At 47.3% G+C, this 24,932-nt stretch overlaps 1 pseudogene; it reads right to left on the reverse strand.

The window, feature by feature from the left end:
• Positions 1-24,932, reverse strand: part of LOC147113687 (uncharacterized) — a 77,720-nt pseudogene that overhangs the window by 18,040 nt on the left and 34,748 nt on the right.

Below are 24,932 nucleotides of genomic sequence, written 5' to 3' on the forward strand. Positions count from 1 at the left end.
GTATATAGACCTCCAAACAGTTGGGCAGAGGTTGGGGATGGCATTAAAAGGGAAATTAAAGAAACATGCAATAAGGGCACAGCAGTCATCATGAGTGACTTTAATCTACATATAGATTGGGCTAACCAAATTAGTAACAATACTGTGGAGGAGGAATCCCTGGAGTGTTTACGGGATGGTTTCCTGGACCAATATGTTGAGGAACAAACCAGAAATCAGGCCATCTTAGACTGGGTATTATGTAACGAGAAAGGATTAATTAGCAATCTTGTTGTACGAGGCCCCTTGGGTCGGAGCGATCATAATATGATCGAATTCTTCATTAAGATGGAGAATGAAGTAGTTGACTCAGAGACTGGTCCTAAATTTAAATAAAGGAAACTATGATGGCCTGAGGCGCGAGTTGGGTAGGATTGATTGGGGAATGTCACTCAAAGGGTTGACGGTGGATAGGCAATGGCAAACATTCAAAGACCGAATGGATGAACTACAGAATTTGTTCATCCCAGTTTGGCATAAAAATAAAACAAAAAAGGTGACTCAACCGTGGCTAAAAAGGGAAGTTAGGGATAGCATACGATCCAAGGAGAGGACATATAAATTGGCCAGAAAAAGCATTAATCCTGAGGATTGGGAGCAGTTTAGGATTCAACAAAGGAGGACAAAGGGATTAATTAAGAAGGGGAAAATAGAATATGAGAGTAAGCTTGCAGGGAACATAAAAACTGACTTCTTCTTATCGTGTCCACGGACAGTCTATACATAGCCCAGCCAGAACTGGACACATTTTTGCGCCTTGTTGTTGAATTCAGCAAGATCTGTGTAATGTATATACCTTTAAGGGGGGAACTACTTTTTACAGCTCATGTATACTGCAGTACTGGCAGTAACCACACCTGTATATAGCACTGAGTAGTAATCTGTACAGTTCAGTTCCAGAGTGAGCCACATTGAATAAACACCTGTTGTACCGTTCTCCTGCAGTCTGTGTCTTACTACTGACGGACACAACATTGGCGATGAGATAAATTCGAACCTACCTGCAACTCTGCATCACCTCCCAGGGATTCGTTCCTGGAGACCAGTAGATTGGAGGTCAAGGCCAGAGACACGGGCGTCGACCACGGGCAACCGCCCAGTCATCCAGCAGAGACTCAAGAATTGTGGGGGAGGCTGTTGAGAGCCAGGCTTGGCTTTCCAGTCATGGTGGTCCAGCGAAACGGGCTGGCAACAGGTAGTGCGCAGACCCTTCTCGGACAGCGGCAGGCTAGAGCCCGATCGAGCGGCACAGCAAAGGGCCGAGCAGCGTCGACGGGGGAGAGAGAGAGAGGGCAGAGCGCACAGGGCGCAGCCGGTGTTCAGGGGCCGAGCAGCGTCGAGGAGAGGGAGAGAGATGCGCAGAAACCTGCGAGGCGCCGCCATTGCCACGAGGACCGCCAAGAGTGGTGTTGGCAGCAGCGGGGGAGGAAGGAAAGCGCGGGAGACGCCATTTTAAACCACACCCAAAATGCCAAAGAGTGGCAGTATCACCGCATTTGACAATGAAGTCGAAGATTGGACTACATATGTCGAACGAATAGAGGTATACTGCAAGGCAAATTAGGTGTCAGATGACAAGAAAGCGCCAGTATTGTTAAATTTAATGGGTGCAAAGACGTATGGCTTATTACGAAATCTAGTAACACCAGCGAAGCCAGTGGAAAAGAGTTTTGGAGACATAGTGACGATACTACAGGAACATCTAAACCCCACACCGCTGCTGATAGCAGAAAGATTCAAGTTTCACAAACGGAACCAACATAAGGATGAAAGCAATGCTGAATATTTAACAGAACTGCGCAAACTATCGAAACACTGCCAGTTTGGAATGGGACTGGCAGATACCTTAAGGGACAAGTTTGTGTGTGGGCTTCAAAGTGAAGGAACCCAGAAACGGCTTTTATCTGAAAAGGACCTTACGCTGGACAAGGCTTTCAGCATTGCGGTATCATATGAAGCAGCAGCACGGGGCGCTGCAGATATACAACAGAGACCGCAAGAATATGGCACAAACGAAATGTCATACAGAACAGAGAAGTGCTATCGCTGCGGCAGAACAACACACGACCACAATGATTGCTGGTTCAAAGGCAAAGTGTGCAGACAGTGTGGAAAAGTAGAACACATGGCACGAGTCTGCAGGTCGGGAAAGAAAACCAGCAATAAGAAATCTCCAAAAGAAAAGTACAAGAAGGTGCATAAGGTGACGGAGAATAGTTCAGATGAACAAAAGAGTGATACCGACTCAGAAAACAGGGAGCTGAGTTGTCTGAAACTACATAATGTGATCAAAACGGAGGATCATCGAACCATTTGGGTTACTCTCAAGATAGCAGGAGTCCAGGTAAAAACGGAATTGGACACAGGATCAGCCCTAACAGTCATAAACCGATGGGACTACGAGCGGCTATTCTCACACATACCATTGAGAGACACAAAAATTATTTTGCAGATGTACACGGGGCAAGAAGTCTACCCCAAAGGAAAAATAAGGGTGACCGTTATATATAACGGTAAGGAAACACCAAAACTAGATCTGTATGTATTGCAAGATGGAGGACCACCATTACTGGGACGTGAATGGATCCGGAAAATACAGCTGGATTGGCATTCCATACAAGCACTGACTGTGGCTGCCAAAAAGGATGACGATGTCACAGCTGGGCGACTGTCAAAGATCCTAACCGATGCGCAAGAAGTGTTCCAGCAAGGACTCGGAACACTAAAAGGCATGACAGCAACAATTAAAATCGAAGAAAACGCAAGCCCAAAATTTTTTAAGGCCAGACAGGTACCTTATGCGATCCGTCCAGCCATCGAAGCAGAGCTGGAGAGTTTGGAACGTTCAGGAGTACTGTACTGGCCGCGCTAGACGTGCTCCTATCTAGCTATGCAGCAAGTTAAACACTCATTCAACAATAATTCTTCTGAAGCGTTTGCTGTTTTGAAGCTTTAATTGAACGAATTTGTGAAACTGTAAACAAAGACAAAGTATGTTTTGTACATAAACTGAGTACTATACATTCAATATTACATAAGATATAAACATATTTACAACAGTAGAATGGACTAATTGTATAACTAACTAACATTTGAACTAACTTCTGTAACTGTTAAATATTAACCTTTTATAAACATAGTATTATCAAAATATTACTCTGACAACATTGCTATTATGCTAAGAACCAAAGATACTCACAGATATTGCGCTTGGCCTAACATATGAAATCAGATTACGTTGGATTGTAAATGTAACCTCTTATGGCAGATTCTCCATTACTCAAGACAGGTTCTTCCTGGCAAAACTGCTTCCTGGGGTCAACAGGAAGAAAGGTAGGAAGGTCAAATGACAGCTCACAGGAAGAAAGGAACAAAGGTCAAATGACCTCACACAGGAAGAAAGATCAGATGACCTTTCCAGCATACAAACTGTTAACACAATAACCGCCACCAGAGGGTGCTATTGCATGTAAAAATGTCCAGAATGTCACATAATGTCCATCGGTCCAGAACACTCCCCGTCTGGGGTCATTAACGACTCCACATAGTCCGAACTCTACTTGTCACTGGAGTCCTCTGGCGACAAAATAAGAACCACCTTGGAGGCGGTCCGTTGGTGTCGGTGATAGGATGCAGCTTCCGTAGACTGCTGTGAGGGGGTAGGTTGCGTTCTGCTATGCACGGTTCCAATCTGGGTATGGTGAGGTCTGGCTGGGGCGCCAACTTGCCTCTATCAAAGACGAAGCCGATTTTGCTTTGTCCTTCTTGAGTGGTGACCTTCAGATAAGCCACACTTGCAATGGCCTTAGCGGATGCGTCTGCAAAGACACAAAGCTCTTTGAATTGGGCATTTAAGGGAGAGAAAGACAAATAGCAGCGAGGTGTTCGGATCTCCTGTAAGCCTTGGAGTGAGTCTCTCCATCTGTCCCACTCTGCTTCCATCTCTTCAGGGAGAGGTGAATCCCACTCTTCAGCGCGTGTGGAGAGTTCCCTGAGGAGCAGCCTGCCTTGTATGGTGACAGGGGCTAAGAAGCCGAGAGGGTCGTATAGGCTGTTGACTGTAGAGAGCACTCCTCTACATGTGAAGGGTTTCTTGGCGTCTAGGACTTGGAACGTGAACGTGTCTGTTGCTATGTTCCATGACACCCCTAGGCTACGCTGTAGGGGGAGGTCATCAGTGAAGAGGTCTAGGTCCTTGACGTCCTTATCACGATCTTCAGGGGGGAATGCCTCCATCACTGCTGGTCTGTTAGAGGCTATCTTATGCAGCCTGAGGTTGGACAGTGCAAGTAGTTCCTGGGCCCGTCCGAGGGTACTGATGGCCTCTGCTTCGGTCGGGAATGACTTCAGTGCGTCGTCGACATAGAACTCTCGTTCGATGAACCCTCTCACATCACTGCCAAAGTCGTCGTCTTCTTCCTTGGCAGCCCTCCTTAGTCCGTATATGGCGACAGCAGGGGATGGGCTATTCCCAAAGACATGGACACGCATTCTGTAGTACACAATGTCTCTATTAGGGTCATTGTCCCGATACCACAGGAAGCGGAGGAAGTCTCTGTGGTCTTCTCTCACCACGAAGCAATGAAACATGTGCTGGATATCAGCAGTGATGGCGACGGGCTCTTTCCTGAATCTCATGAGCACTCCCAAGAGGCTGTTGTTAAGATCGGGCCCTGTGAGGAGTACGTCATTGCGAGAGACGTCCTGATATGGTGCACTGGAGTCAAACACCACGCGGATCTGTTCCAGCTTTTTGGGGTGATAGACTCCGAAGGAAGGGAGGTACCAACACGCTTGGCCTTCCTGGAGTGGAGGAGCTATCTCTGCATGATTGTTGACAAGCATTTTCATGACAAATTCTAGGAAGTGTGCTTTCATCTCTGGCTTCTTCTCTAGTGTGCGACGGAGTGAGTTAAGACGATTATAGGCATAACCCCTGTTGTTCGGCAGCCATCGTCTGGGGTTCCGGAAGGGTAAGGGTGCAACCCAGCTGTTAGAGCTGTCACGAGAGACCTCATTGTCCATAATCTGGAGGAACCTCATGTCATCGATCGATGGAGCAAGTTTGTGGTCGTTGGCGGTGCGGCAGAAGACTGACTGACCCAGGTTCTCTCCAGTGAGCATCATCTGTGTGCTGTCTGCAGAGATCAGCGCCGGGGTTTTCTGAGGCTGAGCCGTATGACTGAACTTCTCTGTCACTCGGATCTGACTACTGCATGGGGTAAGGTAGCTTGGACGACCATTCTCCAAGATGGAAGTCTTGAGTGTGCTCACCTGAGATGGCTTGTTCTCAGATTCTTGGCGACATCCTGCAGGGTACACATTAACGAGGCATATCTTGGAGCATGCTCTTGCGCACACTCCTTCTCCACACACCTCGGTGCACCTTGATGTAATCTCCGTACCAGCAGCTCCCTCTCTCTCCCCACCATGCTCTGATGCGGGAGGAGGCGGCTCTGACTTCCAAGGAGCTGGGCCTGGGTGTAGTGCTGAAACGTGCCGATCACTTTCACATTCAGTGCATTTTGCATCCACCTTGCAGTTCTTGGCGAGATGGCTCGTAGACAAGCAGCACCTGAAACATATAAAGTTCTCTTTAAGATATTGTTTCTGATCTTCCAGGGACATCTCCCTGAAGCCTCTGCACTTCTTTAAAGGATGGGGCTTGTTGTGGATAGGCCATTGTTTGCTCATATCCTTAGGTTTCTTCTGAATCTTTGTGTGCTCAGTTGAGGACACTTGCATTCTGTGGACAGATATTGGTGTCTTTCCATGTCTGTCGAACTTGTCTCTTCTGGCAAGTGCTGGGTGGGAGGAGAAGAAGTTGAAGCTGGGGTCGTTCCTGGCTTTGGCTTCTTTACGGATGAATTTAACGAACGCCGAGAATGGTGGGAACGCCACGTTGTGCTTTAGCTTGAACTTTGATCCAAACATTATCCACTTCTCCTGCAGGTTAAATGGAAGCTTCTCAATGATGGGACTTACCCCTCTGGAAGTGTCTAAGTACGATAGACCGGGTAGGTAGCCGTCCTGCTTTGCGGCTTCGAGTTCCGACAGCAGATCTCCAAGGTCGCGGAGCTTCTGGGGTTCCTTACTCGTCAACCTCAGAAAGTTCTCCAACCTGTAAAAGAGAGCCCTTTCAATGGCTTCGGGCGAGCCGTAGCTTTCTTCCAGCCTCACCCAAGCCTTCTTCAACCCCTCTGGCAGCTGTCCCACATTGGCCGCTTTTATCCTGCAGGCCTGTCCGGCGGACTCTGGGCCGAACCATTTGATAAGGAGGCCGAGCTCTTCTCCTGCTGACAGGTCTAAGCCCGATATGGCATCGTGGAAGCAGGACTTCCAAGCCCGATAATTCTCCGGCCTGTCATCAAACTTGATTAACCCCGAAGTCACCAGCTGGGTGCGTGCAAGGTATTTGGCGAGGTTGTAGGTGCTGGGACCTATGCCAGGGTTGCCTTGGCTAGGGGCTCTGTTGGGGGTCTCAAGGGACCGAGAGGGGATTTGCCTCTGACTTTCTCTATTTGGCGTCCCATTCCTTTGCACCGTGTCTTCCGTTCTGCTGGCGGAGACTCTGCGGCTTGAGGCACGCCGTCTGCTTTGACCTTGGTTGGCAACTTGTGGCATGTTATGCGAAGTGTTTGCGTCTGTAGAGATGTGCGGGCCTCCATCCCTTTCTCCTGCAAACTGTATGTCGGCATGGTCACTCACATAATCTATGTTGCACTGTCGTGGACTCTGCCACGGAACGGGAATAAAAGGTTTGTAAGCTGTCTCGGGATCAGCTCCCTCCAAAATTGCCTCGAATACTTGTGTCTCGGCTAATGCAGCATCTATCTCTTTTTGTTGCTGCAGAGCCTCTAATGTGGCTTGGAGATGGGCCTGTTCAGCCTGGCGTTCCACTTGGTGACGGGTCTGTTCAGCCTGGCGTTCCACTTGGTGACTGGCCAGGTCAGCTTGGTGTCGGGCCTGTTCGGCTTGGGATCGGGCCTGTTCGGCTTGTGATTCAGCTTGGAGACGGGCCTGTTCTACTTGGGATTCAGCTTGGGGTCGGGCCTGTTCTACTTGGGATTCAGCTTGGAGTCGGGCCTGTTCTACTTTTATTTCTATCTCACTGTCCGTATGCGCAGCTCTGGCTTGAGCGGCTACTAGTTTAGCCCGTGCTTTGGCGATGGCTATGCTTACTCTAGAACCACCCGATGACCGTGAACCAACTTGCGATCTGTAGTAACCGGTGCTTATAGACCGATTGTCACGTTCCACAGTTTCGTCTGCCTGTTTAAGGTCTTCTACTTGCTGCAAAGCATTTTCGTTATTATCTTCTGACATGTTGATGTGAGGTAGATGTACTCTATGAGGTTAAGGCTTACTCTGGATTCCTCCTGCTCCGCTCTTCACAGCTAGCCGTATTGCTATCTTTTCACTGATATCTTTTCACTGTACTGGCGGCGCTAGACGTGCTCCTATCTTGCTATCCAGCAAGTTAAACACTCATTCAACAATAATTCTTCTGAAGCGGTTGCTGTTTTGAAGCTTTAATTGAACGAATTTGTGAAACTGTAAACAAAGACAAAGTATGTTTTGTACATAAACTGGTTACTATACATTCGATATTACATAAGATATAAACATATTTACAACAGTAGAATGGACTAATTGTATAACTAACTAACATTTGAACTAACTTCTGTAACTATTAAATATTAACCTTTTATAAACATAGTATTATCAAAATATTACTCTGACAACATTGCTATTATGCTAAGAGCCAAAGATACTCACAGATATTGCGCTTGGCCTAACATATGAAATCAGATTACGTTGGATTGTAAATGGAACCTCTCATGGCAGATTCTCCATTACTCAAGTCAGGTTCTTCCTGGCAAAACTGCTTCCTGGGGTCAACAGGAAGAAAGGTAGGAAGGTCAAATGACAGCTCACAGGAAGAAAGGAACAAAGGTCAAATGACCTCACACAGGAAGAAAGATCAGATGATCTTACCAGCATACAAACTGTTAACACAATAACCACCACCAGAGGGTGCTATTGCATGTAAAAATGTCCAGAATGTCACATAATGTCCATCGGTCCAGAACAAGTACCGTCCAAGGTAGGCTCGAGCGAGTGGGCTACACACATCATCCCTGTGATGAAAAAGTCATTGAGCAGCACGCCTGGGGAACCAAGGAAGGTTTGCGTCTGTGGGGACTTTAAGGTTACAGTGAACCCAGTCCTTCACACAGTACAGTATCCACTTCCGCGGATTGAAGATATTTTCGCCTCGCTAGCTGGAGGGAAACGCTTCATTAAGGTTGATCTGGCCCAGGCATATCTGCAAATGGAGGTAGAAGAAACATCAAAAAAATACCTCACAATCAACACCCATAAAGGTCTCTACCAATACAATTGGCTGGTATTCGGGGCAGCACCAGCTCCGGCTATTTGGCAAAGGGCAATGGAACAAGTCCTGCAAGGGATCCCATGGACCCAGTGTTATTTGGGCGACATCCTGGTCACGGGCGAAAATGACAGTGATCACCTCGCCAACCTGGAGCAGGTGCTCACTAGATTGAAGGAATATGGGCTCCGAGCTAACCGCCCCAAATGCGAGTTTTTTAAAAAACAGATCTCGTATTGTGGCCACGTTATCAATAAAGAGGGGTTACATAAGTCCCCAGAAAAGATTGAGGCAGTGGTCAAGGCTCCAGCACCGGAAAACGTGTCACAACTGAGGTCGTTCCTCGGGCTGGTAAACTACTACCATAAGTTCTTGCCAAATTTGTCTACAATACTACACCCACTGAACACCCTACTGCAAACTGGGGTGCCATGGAAGTGGAGTGACGAATGTAAATGAGCTTTCCAGAAGAGCAAAACATTAATCACATCGAAAGAGCTATTGGCCCATTTCAACCCAGCACTACCAATTCGGTTGGCGTGTGATGCATCACCCTACGGCATTGGAGCGGTGCTGTCGCACAAATTCTCGGACGGCTCAGAGAGGCCAATAGCCTTTGCGTCACGATCACTAACCTCAGCCGAGCGTAACTACGCCCAGATTGACACGAAGGCCCTCAGCCTAGTGTGGGGAGTGAAAAAGTTCAATCACTATCTGCACGGGCAGAAATTCACCTTGCTGACTGACCACCAGCCTCTTGTCTTCATTTTTAATCCGAAGAAGGGCGTTCCGGTGATGACTGCGCAACGACTACAGAGATGGTCACTCTTTCTAGGGGCGCACCACTATGAGATTGAATATAAGGGCACGAAACAGCATGGAAATGCTGATGGGCTATCACGCCTGCCACTGCCTACTGCGGAGGAAGCACCAGCAGTGGATCCTGTCGAAATATTTCATTTGACTATAGTTGAATACCTACCGCTCGTATAGAACAGGAGACCCGAAATGAGCCGACACTGTCTCGGGTATATGATTTGACGGTGAAGGGATGGGCAGCACATGGCGACTCAATGTTGCCAGCATTCTCGACAAGAAGAGAACAGCTGTCAGTGTGCCGGGGGACCTTGATGTGTGGATCCCGAGTGGTAATTCCACCCAAGTTAAGGGATAGAGTGCTCAATGAGCTTCATGAGGGTCATCTGGGAGGGGTAAAAATGAAAAGCCTTGCCAGGGCTTATGTGTGGTGGCCGGGAATCGATAAACAAATCGAGGACCTGACCAAGAGCTGCTCAGGATGCCAGAAAGTCCAAAATGCACCACCACATGCCCCTCTACACTCATGGGAGTGGCCCTCATCTCCATGGCAATGGGTGCATATTGATTTTGCTGGTCCATTCATGGACTCAATGTTTTTAATAGCCGTGGATGCGCACTCGAAATGGCCTGAGGTCATCAAAATGTCCTCCACAACCACGGAGAAAACTATTGCAGTCCTACGGACCATTTTTGCCAGGAATGGCTTGCCAGAACAGATTTGCTCCGATAACGGACCACAGTTTGTGTCCGAAGAGTTCCGGAGATTTATGAAGAAGAATGGGGTAAGGCATTACACATCCGCCCCGTATCATCCAGCTACAAATGGATTGGCTGAGAGGTTCGTACAAACCTTTAAGAAGGCAATAAAGGCTATGTACAATGACATCATTCCGCTGCAGCATAAGGTGGACAATTTCCTGTTCGCCTGCCGGAATGCGACACATGCAGTCACCAACCAGGCCCCGGCCATGATGTTCTTTAACCAAAGGTTAAGATCTCACCTGGATTTGCTCAGATCAAACGTACGAAGAGATGTTGAGAGTAAGCAATTCCAGCACATCCATGAGAAGCCAACAAGGAGCTTCAATGTAGGGCAACCAGTCTTGGCCCGCGACTACCAAACAGAAAAATGGCAGCCAGGAACGATATGCACACGGCAGGGCCCATTAATGTACACAGTGGACGTTGGGGAGAACATCGTGAGACGCCATGCTGACCAGATCCTAGAGTCACAGGAACAAGTCAACCCCATGTCTCGCCCATACGTACCTGGTGAGGAACCCGACGTACAGGTCGCATCTACCCCAGAAACAGTAGCATCGGAAGCTGATGACCCAACCGACGACAGGGTGCCAGAATCGCCTCCGCACCAAGAGCGAGACACTCGGGAAAGGCGCTATCCAGAAAGGATCAAGAAGCCTCCCCAAAGACTGAATATATAAATGGACTATTTTCAGCTAACGTTGTATGTTAAAAGTTTTAATTGTAATTAGTTTGATATTTAATTGTTAAATGAGTGTTATGGTACTGTTAATCTAAAAGGGGAGGAGTTGTAATGTATATACCTTTAAGGGGGGAACTACTTTTTACAGCTCATGTATACTGCAGTACCGGCAGTAACCACACCTGTATATAGCACTGAGTAGCAATCTGTACAGTTCAGTTCCAGAGTGAGCCACGTGAGTTGTACCGTTCTCCTGCAGTCTGTGTCTTACTACTGACGGACACAACAATCTGCAACAATGCAGGGTTCCTCTAACGATGGGCATTGCAGGAGATGTTGCATAGCCTGTGCCTCAGTTCCACATTCACAAGTTGTCGGGCTGGTTGAATATCCCCATTTGATAAGTGACACCTTTGAGCAACCTACACCAGTCCTAAGTCTGTTAAGGCACTTCCAGGTTGCCCAGTTGCAATTAGCTCCTGGGGGAAGGCTTTCATCAAGTAAAATTTCCATCGCTGGGGGTTGTTCAAGACTGGCGAGCCGGTCTTTCCACAAGGCGATGCGGGCGTCAGACGAGGTTGATTGTAATGGAACAACACTGTTCATGAAGCTCTTTCTTGACTTTAGGCGGCTAGTGTTAGATCTGTGTGTTAATGGAGACACGGAATGCAGGAGTTGATTTAACAAGTGTTTACTGAACAAAGTCTGGAGGTGAACTAACTACACAAGACGCTACACAGGCTTATATACCCGAGTGGTCACTACTGGTACTACAGTATACAGGGGCTTCAAAAACATAGTTCCTCTTAAAGGTACATACACTACAATTCCTCCCCTTTTAGATAAATAGTACATAACATTTTAAGTAATCATTAAATAACATTTTTACAAGAACAATAATATACACATTTGCTGAAGTTAATCAATTACAAATTCAGTCTCTCTGGAGGCTTCCTGACTCGGTCCGGATAACGCCTCGGTGGTGTAGTACGTTCTTTTGGCAAGGTCGATTCGGCTTCAATGCTAGTGTCGGGTTCATCTGGTTCCAGTATCACCGGATCGGAGGTAGATACTATCCTTTTTCGGATGACTCTATGATCTGGTCAGCATGGCGCCTTATTATGCTTTCTCCAATGTCCACGGTATACATCAGCGGTCCTAGTCGTGTGCAAATAGTTCCAGGCTGCCATTTCTCGGTATGGTAGTCCCGGGCCAAAACTGGTTGACCTATCTGGAAGGTTCTAGTTGGCCTTTCATTCATGCTTTGAAATTGCTGGTTCTCTACGTCCCTTCTGACGTTTGGCTTGACCAAATCCAGCCGGCATCTTAGTCTTCTATTGAAAAACATCATAGCAGGGGTTTGGTTTGTAACCACATGTGTTGCATTCCTGTACGCAAACAAGAAGTTATCTACCTTATGTTGTAGATTTATGTCTTCATTACCCATGGCCTTTATGGCCTTCTTGAAGGTCTGGACAAACCGTTCAGCCAATCCATTGGTGGCGGGATGGTATGGGGCGGACGTGTAGTGCTTAACCCCATTATTTTTTAAGAACTTCCTGAATTCTTCGGATACAAATTGCGGTCCATTATCAGAACAGGTCTGTTCAGGCAGCCCATTCCTGGTGAATATGGTCCTTAATACTGTGATGGTTTTTTCCGTGGTGGTGGAGGACATCTTTATTACCTCCAGCCACTTGGAGTGTGCATCCACCGCGATTAAGAACATTGAGTCCATAAATGGACCAGCAAAGTCGATATGTACCCTTTGCCATGGAGATGAGGGCCACTCCCATGGATGTAGAGGGGCTTGTGGTGGGGCGTTTTGGACCTTCTGGCATCCTAGACAGCTCTTGGTCATTTCTTCGGTGTCTCCATCGATACCTGGCCACCACACAAATGCTCTGGCTAAGTTCTTCATTTTCACTCCACCCAGATGCCCCTCGTGAAGCTCCTTTAGCACTCTATCCTTGAGTTTGGGTGGAATCATCACTCTGGATCCACACATCAAGGTTCCTCGGCACACTGACAGCTGTTCTCTTCTTTGCGAGAATGCTGGCAACAGTGGTTCGGCATGTGCTGGCCATCCCTTCACCGTTAAATCGTAGACTCGTGAGAGAGTCGGGTCATTTCGCGTTTCCTTTTCAATGGTAGAATTTGTCACCGGTAGACATTCCACTATGATCGAGTGGAATATCTCCACTGGGTCCACTGTAGGCGCCTCTTCCACCGTTGGCAATGATAGGCGCAATAACCCGTCAGCATTCCCATGCTGTTTTGTTCCTTTGTACTCTATGTCATATTGGTGTGCCCCTAGGAAAAGGGACCACCTCTGTAGCCTTTGCGCTTTCATAATGGGAACGCCCTTTTTAGGGTTGAATATGGAGACAAGGGGTTGATGGTCAGTCAACAAGGTAAACTTTTGTCCGTGTAGGTAATGGTTGAATTTCTTCAGCCCCCACACCAGGCTGAGTGCCTCCCTGTCGATCTGGGCATAGTTACGCTCAGCTGAGTTCAATGAGCATGACGCAAAAGCTATCGGCCGCTCCGAGCCATCAGGGAATCTATGCGATAATACCGCTCCCACGCCGTAAGGGGATGCATCGCACGCCAGTCTGATTGGCAGTGATGGGTTGTAATGAGCCAACACTTCCCTGGACGTGATCAAGCTTTTTCATTTATGGAAGGCACGTTTACAGTCTTCGCTCCATTTCCAAACTACTCCCGTTTGTAGCAGTGCGTTAAGTGGGTGCAGAACCGTCGACAAGTTTGGTAAAAATTTATGATAGTAATTTACTCATCCCAGGAACGACCATAATTGTGAGACATTTTCAGGCGCTGGGGCCTTTACGACCGCTTCAATTTTTTCAGGTGACTTATGCAACCCTTCTTCGTTAATGACATGGCCACAATATGATATTTGTTTCTGGAAAAATTCGCATTTGGGGCGATTTGCTCGTAGGCCCCGTTCTCTCAGCCTCATGAGCACCTGCTCCAAGTTGGCAAGGTGCTCATTGTCGTTTTCTCCTGTTACAAGGATGTCGTCTAGGTAGCATTGAGTCCCCGGAATCATTTGCAGGACTTGCTCCATAGCTCTTTGCCAGATAGCCGGAGCTGATGCCACTCTGAAAACCAATCGATTGTACTGGTACAGGCCTTTGTGTGTGTTTATCGTGAGATACTTTTTAGAGGCCTCCTCAACCTCCATCTGTAGATATGCCTGTGCTAAGTCAATTTTGGTGAAACGTTTCCCTCCGGATAGTGAGGCAAAAATATCTTCTATCCTCGGAAGAGGATACTGTACCGTGTGAAGAACCGGGTTTACAGTCACCTTGAAGTCCCCACAGATGCAAACTTTTCTCTGTTCTTCAGATTTATCATTATTCAACGTTTTCTTCATGACCGGGACGATGGGTGTTGCCCACTTGCTCCAATCTACCTTGGATAACACGCCTGCTTTTTCCAAATTCTCCAGCTCTGCCTCGACGGCTGGACGAATTCCGTATGGCACCGGCCTTGCCTTAAAAAACTTGGGAATTGCCGCATCTTCCACTTTTATTGAGGCGGTGGCGCCTTTCAGGGTTCCTAATTCCTGTTGAAACACTTCTTTGGCGTTAGCCAAGATTTCTTTTAATCGTCCAGGTATGACATCATCATCATTTTTATTCTTACTGGTCACCATCAGTGCCTGAATGGAGTGCCAGTCTAAAAGTATCTTTCTGATCCATTCACGTCCCAACAACGGCGGACCACCATCTTGCAGAACGTATAAATACAACTTCTGTATTTCCTTGCCGTTGTATACAACAGGCAACCTTATTTTCCCTCTAGGGTATACTTTCTGCCCCGTATATGTCTTCAAGACAATGGATGTATCTTTCAAAGGTATATGCGGAAATAGCCGCTCGTAATCCCGTCGACTCATGACGGTCAGAGCTGATCCTGTATCTAGCTCCATTTTGACTGGGGACACCGCTATCGTGAGGGTAACCCAAATGGTCTGGTAATCTTCCTTGGCAATTACATTATGTAATTTGAGACAGCTTAGTCTCTTGTTTCCGGAGTCGCTATCGCTCTTCTGGTCTTCGGAGCTACTGTCCGTCATCATTTGTACCTTTCTGTACTTTTCCTTATTGACCTTTTTACTGTCAGCGGATTTCTTTCCAGATCTGCATACACGTGCAATGTGTCCAATCTTTCCGCATTGCCTGCATGCTTTGTCCTTGAACCAGCAGTCCTTCTGGTCATGGGTGGATCTGCCACAGCGATAACATCTCTCGAAACCCCGTGTCATTTCATGGGTGCCGAAGTCCTGTGGCTTTTGCTGCATCTCTGCAGCTCCTCTTGCTGCTGCTTCATATGATACAGCCACACTGAAAGCCTTGTCCAGTGTCAAATCTTTCTCAGAAAGTAGTCTTTTCTGTGTTCCTTCGCTTAGGAGACCGCAGACGAATTTGTCTCGTAGAGAACCTGCCAGTCCTGCCCCAAATTGGCAGTGCTTTGACAGCTTTCGTAATTCGGTGAGGTAATCAGCGTTACTTTCATTCTTGTGCTGATTCCTCCTGAAGAATTTGAATCGTTCCGCTATCAGCAGCGATGTTGGGTTTAAGTGGTCCTGTAAGGTATCAACAATCTCCTTAAAATTCTTGTCCATCGGTTTGGCTGGAGTGATCAAGTTTCGTAACAGCCTGTATGGCCTTGCGCCCATCACATTTAGAAGTACCGATGCCTTTTTATCATCCGCTACTTCATTCGCCTTGCAATATACCTCCACTCTTTCCACATATGTGGTCCAATCTTCTATATCACTATCGAAAGCAGTAATATTGCCAGTCTTCGGCATCTTGAAAATCTAAAATGGCGCTTCCCGCGCTTTTCTTTCTTCCCCGCCGAGTTAAGATGGCGCCTCCCGCACTTTCCCGCCGCTGCCGCTGCTGCCAACGCTGTTCTCCACGGTTCCCGTTGTGACCTGCAGCTTTTCGCGGTATTTCTATTTTTTTTTATATATCGCTTCAATAGTTTCTCCATTACTTGGAGAACCGTTCCCGTCGTGGAGCAGACCCTCTGGGACTCTCCCCTCCCTCTGCTCGGTCCGAACGCCGACCTGCTTTGCAGCACCGGCCGCGCCCTGAGTGCTCCACGCTCTCTCTCTCTTTGCTTCTGCTTCCCGACTCGCTGCCCGGCCCCGTTGCAGAGCCACCCGATCGAGCTTTAGCCCGCCGCAGCCCAGGAAGGATCAGTGCACTACCTGCCACCAGCCCGTTTAGCTGGGGAAACCAAGCCTGGCCCTCGTTTTTGAGTTTCTTCGAGTTATTTTAATTTTTTTTCTCTGGCTTCTACCTTCGTCTGAGGAATCGATCCCCTTGAGGTGCTGCCGAATTGCAGGTAAGTTCATTTCTAACTCGTCGCCACTGTTAGATCCGTGTGTTAATGGCGACACGGAATGCAGGAGTTGATTTAACAAGTGTTTACTGAACAAAGTCTGGAGGTGAACTAACTACACAAGACGCTACACAGGCTTATATATCCGAGTGGTCACTACTGGTACTACAGTATACAGGGGCTTCAAAAACATAGTTCCTCTTAAAGGTACATACACTACAGCTAGGTGTAGGTGTATGACAATGCAGAGGGTGTCTCTCATCTGATGTTTGACGGAGTCGCTCTTTCTTGCTGGCTACCGTTCTTCTTATATCAGGGGGAGCGATACCCGCCAGGATATATAGGCTGTTGGTGTTTGTTGGTTTTAAGCAGCCTGTGATAAATCAGCAGCTTGCATTCAGAACGGCATCCATCTTCTTGGCATGAGCAGACCTTTCCCATGCAGGGCAGGCATATTCGGCAGTGGAATAGCAAAGAACAAGTGCACTGGTTCGCAATGTTTTTGGGCTTGTTCCCCATCCTGTGTTAGTGAGCTTATTCAGGATGTTGTTTCGTACGCTCACTTTTGCCTTTGTCTTCTCGATGTGGTTCTTGAAGGTGAGGCATCGGTCAAAGGTGACTCCTAAGTAGATAGGGTGCTCGCAATGCATCAGTGTTGCTCCACACCAGGTTACTTTCAGCTGGCGTTTGGCTTCACGGTTTCTGAGGTGGAATGCACAAACTTGCGTCTTTGATGGGGTTGCGCGAAATTGGTTTTCTTCTTCATAGCAGGATTTTAGTCCCTCCAAGGCCTCAGAAAGCGATTTCTCCACGGTGTTAAAATCAGTGCTTTGGGCAGTGACACATAAGTCATCAGCATATATAAAACGGCGTGTAACACCGTCTACAGGTTGGTCATTCGTGTAGATGTTGTACAGCAGCGGTAAAAGCACGCTTCCCTGAGGAAGACCAAATAGAATATGAGAGTAAGTTTGCAGGGAACATAAAAACTGACTGTAAAAGCTTTTATAGATATGTGAAGAGAAAAAGATTGGTGAAGTCAAGTGTAGGTCCCTTGAAGTCAGAATCAGGGGAATTTATAATGGGGAACAAAGAAATGGCAGACCAACTAAATACATATTTTGGTTCTGTCTTCACAAAGGAGGACACAAATAACCTCCCAGAGATGCCGGGGAACATAGGGTCTGATGAAAGGGTGTAACTGAAAGAAATCAGTATTTGTAGGGAAATGGTGTTAGGAAAATTGATGGGACTGAAGGCCGATAAATCCCCAGGGCCTGATAATCTACATCCTAGGGTACTTAAGGAAGTGGCCCTAGAAATAGTAGATGCATTGCTGGTCATCTTCCAGAACTCGATAGACTCTGGAACAGTACCCATGGATTGGAGGGTAGCTAATGTTACCCCACTATTCAAAAAAGGTTGTAGAGAAAAAGCGGGGAATTATAGCCCGGTAAGCCTAACATTGGTAGTGGGGAAAATGCTAGAGTCCATTATAAAAGATGTAATAGCAGAGCACTTGGAAAGCAGTGACAGGATCGGACAAAGTCAACATGGATTTACAAAAGGTAAATCGTGCTTGACTAATCTACTGGAATTTTTTGAGGATGTAACTGGTAAAATAGATAAGGGAGAACCAGTGGATGTGGTGCATTTGGACTTTCAGAAAGCTTTCGATAAGGTCCCGCATAAGAGATTAGCGTGCAAAATTAAGGCACATGGGATTGGGGGCAAGGTATTGACTTGGATAGAGAATTGGTTGGCGGATCGAAAGCAAAGAGTTGGAATAAATGGGTCGTTTTCCGAGTGTCAGGCAGTGACTAGTGGGGTACCGCAAGGATCAGTCCTAGGACCCCAGCTGTTCACAATATATATTAATGATCTGGGCGAGGGAATTGGATGTAATATCTCCAAATTTGCAGATGACACAAAGCTGGGTTGGAGGGTATGCTGTGAGGAGGATGTCGTGAAACTCCAGTACGATTTGGACAGGTTGGGTGATTGGGCAGAAACATGGCAAATGCACTATAATGTGGATAAATGTGAGGTTATCCACTTTGGTGGCAAAAACAGGAAGGCAGATTATTATTTGAATGGTAATAGATTGGGAGAAGGGGAAGTGCAAAGAGACCTGGGTGTTCTTGTGCACCAGTCACTGAAGATAAGCATGCAGGTGCAGCAGGCGGTTAAGAAGGCAAATGGTATGTTGGCCTTCATAGCAAGAGGGTTCGAGTACAGGAACAAGGATGTCTTGCTGCAATTGTACAGGGCCTTGGTGAGACCGCACCTTGAGTATTGTGTGCAGTTTTGGTCGCCTTATCTGAGGAAGGACGTTCTTGCCATGGAGGGAGTGCAGCGAAGATTCACCAGGCTGATACCTGGGATGGCAGGAATGACGTATGAGGAGAGATTGTGTCGATTGGGCTTATACTCACTGGAGTTTAGAAGATTGAGAGGGGATCTCATCGAAACCTATAAAATTCTGTCAGGCCTGGACAGACTAGATGCAGGAAGGATGTTTCCGATGGCAGGGGAGTCCAGAACCAGGGGTCATAGTCTAAGGATAAGGGGTAAGCCAGTTAGGACTGAGCTGAGGAGGAATTTCTTCACCCAGAGAGTGGTGAACCAGTGGAATTCTCCAACAGAGGGCAGTGGATGTCAGTTCATTAAATATATTCAAGAAGGAGTTGGATATATTTCTTAAGGCTAAAGGGATCAAGGGATATGGGGAGAAGGCAGGGACAGGGTACTGAATTTGGATGATCAGCCATGATCTCATTGAATGGCGAAGCAGGCTCGAGGGGCCGAATGGCCTACTCCTGCTCCTATCTTCTATGTTTCTATGTAGTTTGTTAATAGTGTCACTAACCTTACCAATAACAACAGGAACAACAACTTGCACTCATTTATCACCGTTAATGTAGAAAAAAATGTCCCAATGTACTTACAGAGGCATAAGTAAAAAAAAAAGGACATTAATCCATAGAAGGAGATATTAGGAGGGGCAAAGAGATAGGTTTTAAGGGGGGTCCTAAAGGAAGAGAGGGAGGTGGAGAGGGTTCCCGAGAATGGGGCCAAGGTGACTGAAGGCACGGTTGCCAATGGTGGGGTGAAATGTGGAGGGGGTTGGGGGCTTGCACAAGAGGCTCGGGTCAGAGGAATGGAGAGTTCGGTGAGGCACTGGTGGCCCGGCAGCCAATGTAGGATGGGGGTATTGGGTGAGCGTAACTTGGTGCAGAGTTTTGGATGAGCTGTAGTTTACAGACTGTAAAGGATGAGAGGCCTGCCAGGACAGCAGTGGACGGATCGTGTCTGGAGGTGACAAGGGCCTGGATGAGGGTTTCAGCAGCAGATTGGAAGAGGCGGGGGCGGAGAAGGATGATGTTATGTTATGGAGGTGGAAGGAGGTGGTCTTTGTAATAGAGAGCATATGGGGTCGGAAGCTCAGCTTGGGATCCAATTGGACGGTGAGAATGTGAACAGTTTGTTTCAGCCTGAGACAGTGACCGGGAGGAGGATGGAAACAGTGGCGAGGGAACAGAGTTGATGGCAGGGACTGAAGACGATGGCTTTGTTCTTTCCGATGTTTAGTTTCAGGAAATCACAGCTCATCCATGACTGGATGTAGGACAAGCAGTCTGACAACACAGGCAGTGGAGGGATTGAGACAGCTCTATAAATACAAGTTGTTGTTATTCCTATGGTTAATTACACAATTACAAACTAAGTTTGATCAGCTGGAATTTCATGTTCAATATGGAGTTGCAGGAAAAATGTGCATGAATTTGGGAGGTGATAACATGTTCCAGGATTTTGGAGAGGAAAGGGAGGTTGGAGATGGGGGTAATTTGCAAGGACAGATGTTTTATTTGAGGAGGGGGTAGTTTTGAAAGGGAAGGTGACAGTACCTGAGGAGAGGGAACCAGTTACTGTGTGAGTTAGCACTCTCCAATATGGCTTCATCACTGTTAGAATATCTTCTCTTGATTTATAGGCAGCTGATCCCAAGATATAACCTTGTATTTTATTAACTTTGCTGCTAATAGCTTGCTATTGACTGGAGACTTTCAGCAAATGATGAATAATCACGCCAAACTCTTTTCCTACTACATCATCGCTAATGACAGCCTTTCATTATGTTTTCTGTTTTTGTTTCAATGCGCAGTGCCTTATATTTATTTCAGCAGATTAATGGATGGCTTACACTACAGAAAAAACGACCCAGCCCATGGTGCCAACTGACGTATGGCGAGAAAAGAATAGGAAGCTGCACATGGGTGGAGCAAGGCAGCTCTTCCTGAAATGATGGGACTGCTGATAAGACTGGCTTGTTTTTTTGGTGTGATCCCTGAAGGAGACTAACTCTTGCAAGGTGCAACTCTGTCTAGCAGCAATAGAAAAGCAAAGTCACCCTGATGCGGTGGCTGGGGCAGCTCACATCCACCTCTAGCTTTCAATCGAACACTGGCATCTGGATGATGAGAGAAGTGCAGTCACTGTTAGCCAAATAATGAGATCAGAAGACAGAGGTGATCTTTGCAAGAACCCGTGACAGACCGACCAATATGCATCTGTGTTTTCTTTTTGCCCAATGGGATAACTTTAATGTCACAACATATTACATAGAATTACATAGCATTTACAGCACAGAAACAGGCCATTCGGCCCAACTGGTCTATGTTGGTGTTTATGCTCCACAAGAGCCTCCTCCCATCTTACTTCATCTAACTTTATCAGCATATCCTTCTGTTCTTTGCTCCCTCATGTGTTTATCCAGCTTCCCCTTAAATGCATCTATGCTATTCGCCTCAACTACTCCCTGTGGTAGCAAGTTCCACATTCTCAGCAATCTCTGGGTAAAGAAATTTCTCCTAAATTCCCTATTGGATTTATTAGTGACTATCTTATATTTATGGCCTTTAGTTTTGGACTCCCCCACAAGTGGAAACATCTTCTCTACTTCTACCTTATCGAACCCCTTCATAATTTTTAAGACCTTTTGCATGGTTTTGCACAGATTGCAGGCTTCCCCATGGTGCCGGGTGCCATTGATTGCACGCACATTGCCTTGCATGAACCGAAAGGGATTCCACTCCCTCAATGTGCCGCTGGTGTGCGACCACAGGCAGCGCATCATGCAGTCACGATTCCTTCATTCTACGGCAGTCCTCTGTCCCACCTGTATTTGACCCACCACGGCAAGTCACAGGCTGGCTACTGGGCGACAAAGGTGACATGGCTCATGACTCCGGTCCAGAACCAATGTACAGGTGCACAGCAGGCTCACAATGAGAGTCATCCTGCCACAAGGAACATTATAGAGCACACCATCGACATCCTCAAGCAGCGCTTCCACTGCCTGGACCGCTCTGGAGGAGCCCTGTGGTACTCAACTGAGCAGGTATCAAGATTTGTGGTGTTTTGCTGTATGCTGCACAACCTGGCCATTATGAGGGAACAGCCCTTGCCACCACTGATCAGGCGAGCAGCTGAGGAGCAGGAGCACGAGGAGGAGGAGGAAGAGGAAGGGAGGAGGAGGAAGTGTAACAGGAAGTGGAGAAACAGGAAGAGGAAGGGAGGCTACAATGTAGACAATCCCTTTCTGCCAGGCTCTATGTGATGAAATAATTAATGAGCGATACCAGTAACCTCAACCACACCTCCCCATTCACCAACAGTCACACACTCCTTACCTTTCCTCTATCACTGACCATCACATCGTCCAATTTCTGACAACACAAAAATAAAAACCACCATAAATTGCACATTCCAATCCAAATTTATAAGTTCACTCATGACATAATGCAAACAAAAATACACTAATCACCCTTGTGCATTCCCTTAGTGTCTGTTTTCCGTGTGCCTTTGCCTATCCTGGTGCTCCTACGAGGTGCTTCCCCAGTGGCTGCAGCATGGCTGGTGGAAGGCTGCGGACCTCCAATTGAGGAGACTGCAGATGGCCTTGGAGGATGAACTCGAGCAGCTCTGAACCTAGAGGGCCCGGCCTCAGACTGCGTCATTTCTGCAGCAGTCTGGACTGGCTGGCTGACAGGCAACTGCAAGGGAACTGGCAGAGTGGCAGGGGTGGGAGGATGAATGCTGTCATCCTGAGAGAGGGCAGCAGTTTTGGGCTCCATGGACCCACTGCCACTCTCCTGGGGCGGTGCCTCAGCAATCCTACTGATCTGTTTAAGAACAGATTGATGGACTGCTGTGAAGCCCTGGAAGCCCCTTTGAACCGTGATACCCAGAGCCGTGATGGCAGCAGTCTGAGCTTCCACTGCAGCACTCAGACCATTGATGGAAGCTGCCTGAGCTGCAATGGAAGCTGTGACTTCAGCCATCAGATGCTACATCATGGTGGGTTCCACAGGTGTGTTGATGTAGTTGACCATCCGTTCCATGTTGGAAAGGATGGGCTACAAGCTCTTCACAAAGCCCTGTGCCAAATTGGTGCCGGATGCCTCCATGCTCCTTGACATTGAATGCAGGCTTTCCTGCAGGCTTTCCAGTGCACCAAGCATTTGGTTGTGTAAAGCCATCAACCTTCTTCTGTTGTCTGGCCCATCAAAGTCCTCATCTGAAGTCCCTGCAGCAGAACTAGTGAGCGACCTCATCCTCTGGTGAGCTGGCAGCTGCGCTATTCTTTCCCCTCGCCCTGGCTCCTGTGCACTTGTGCCTGGTGTCTCACCACATGCAGATCCCTCCTCTATCCTAGCCTTTAAAATATGTGCAGTGTCACTGTCTGAGCTGGTGGCTGTGAATGTAAGATTGAGTGATGGTGTCTCTTCATCTTCACTGTCTGCTTCCTCTTCCTTCACTGGCTGGACAGATTCCAGTTCTTTGGTATCTGAAATGAAAAAGGGACAAGGGTTGGATTATGGCGAGGGGAAAGGAGAAAGTAAGAAGTGCATGATTACACCCTTTGCAGCTTCTCAGGCAGAAGAAATTGAAGGATGAGGGAGAAGCAGGATGAGAGAAGGAGGGTTAGGTATGCAGATACCCTCATCATCCATCGCTTCAGCCCCACCAGTGGCCACGGCCTCAGCGATGCCCCTTCCCATGATGGCCAGCACTGTCTCCTCCATGGGAGTTAAAACATGCCAGCTTGCCAGCCTCCAGTTCGTTGCTGCTGCCTGCTGTTATGCGCCACCTTCTCCTGCAAGAAAGAGGGAAGTGTGTTAGTGAGTGTCCTGCAATATGTTTGGGTGATGTGGCTGTCATGATTGAATAGCTGCCAGTGTGTGCAAGCTGTGAGTTGTGGGTGTGAGGCTCGCAACAGTGCTAACAGTGTGTGAGGGTGAGGCAAAGCACTTGAATTGAAGGGTTGAGTACTGATTGATAGAGATTGTTGGTAGGTGGGTGATGGGGTTGTAGTGAATTGAGCCGTGGATGAGGCTCGTGGTGTAGTTGGTAGGATGTGCCATTTGAAGATTGAACTCACTCACCTTGACAACTCGAGTCAGATTGTTAAACTTCTTCCTGCACTGCCACCATGTTCTTAGATCTACACTCCTGGCATTGACCCCTGCTGCTACTTGCTCCCACTGCCTCCTGAACATATGTCTGGAGGGCATCCTGCCCCCCTGCAGATACAGGACGTCTCTCCTTCTTTCCACTTCTTCTACCAAGACCTCCAGTGCAGTGTCTGAAAACCTTGGTGCTCGCTCTCTCGCATGTTCAGCCATTGCTCAAAGTGTCAGAGCACAGATTCAGTTTTTAAAAGACTCCCACCACTTCTTGCAGCCACAATGCACTTCCCCTTTAAGAAGGGCAGGCTGCCTTTAAGTAGTGCTAGCCACTCGCGATATTGGCCCCCTGCTGATGCGTGCAGCCAATGAGCAGCGCGGGTAGCGCTGGCTGCACGCAGCAATCATATGAAGCGGCAGGCAGCACGAATTTTCCGTGCTGTCTGTAATGCAATGAACGGGCACGGGTTAATCACACGCCCCACGCCCATTTTCGGGGGCTAGCCAATTTCTCCCTCATAGAGTCATCATCATCTCTGTGACGCACTCCTATGTTTGCTTCGTCTTAGCTTATTTGAGGACTGTTCCCACTCTACCCTCCCCTCACTAAAAATATCCGTGTGTTCCTTCATTAGAGAGTTCAGGAGGACTTGCAGTGTCTCATCACTGGAATTCGATTTTTCAGCCATTATTTAATGTAATTGTGCACTCCAAAGCAAATTTTTCAGCACTTATAGTGGTTAAATGGCTTATTAGCTGCTTGAGAAACATTAAAGGATTGTTATGTGTGTTCCTGTAATTTTGATAGTGGTTCATTAATCTGAACCGCAAAAAAACCACACAGGCATTTCACCCAGTATGCAGATCTGCAGTTTCTTTTACAGAATGTAAAAATAGATACACTAGAGAGAAAAAACATAAAATGAATGTTCAAGTAGTAAAAATAAAGAGAAAGACATAAAGGATGTAGAAGATGGGGCAAGCAGATTGAAGTTTTTTTTTAAGTGTTTTATTTTGATCTGAAATTGTACTTTGTATTTATTTTAATGTACGGGTTAGATATTCGGCTCTGCCATGCCCGATTTTTCAGCGCTACGGGTGCCATTTTGTGACGAGAATGGCGTTTGTGCTGCACGCACCCACTCCTAGTGCATGCCATGACAGACGCAGTGAGGGGTCAGCATCAGTGCTGGGAGCGTGCACCAGAATTATGTAGAGTCGACAGATCGTGACGTCAATCAATGTGCAACACTGATTTGACCCCAGCGCTGCCATTTTCATACTCAATGCTGGAACTAATGTTCTGTGTTAACCTCGCACAGCTGTACATGTGTTCACCCCTGCCAGCAATATTTAAAGGGATCATCACCTACTTACAGGTCAG

This window comes from Somniosus microcephalus, chromosome 8 (assembly GCF_052327205.1).
Source record: "Somniosus microcephalus isolate GS21.2 chromosome 8, FLI_Smic_1.0, whole genome shotgun sequence".
Classification (NCBI taxonomy): Eukaryota; Metazoa; Chordata; class Chondrichthyes; order Squaliformes; family Somniosidae; genus Somniosus; species Somniosus microcephalus.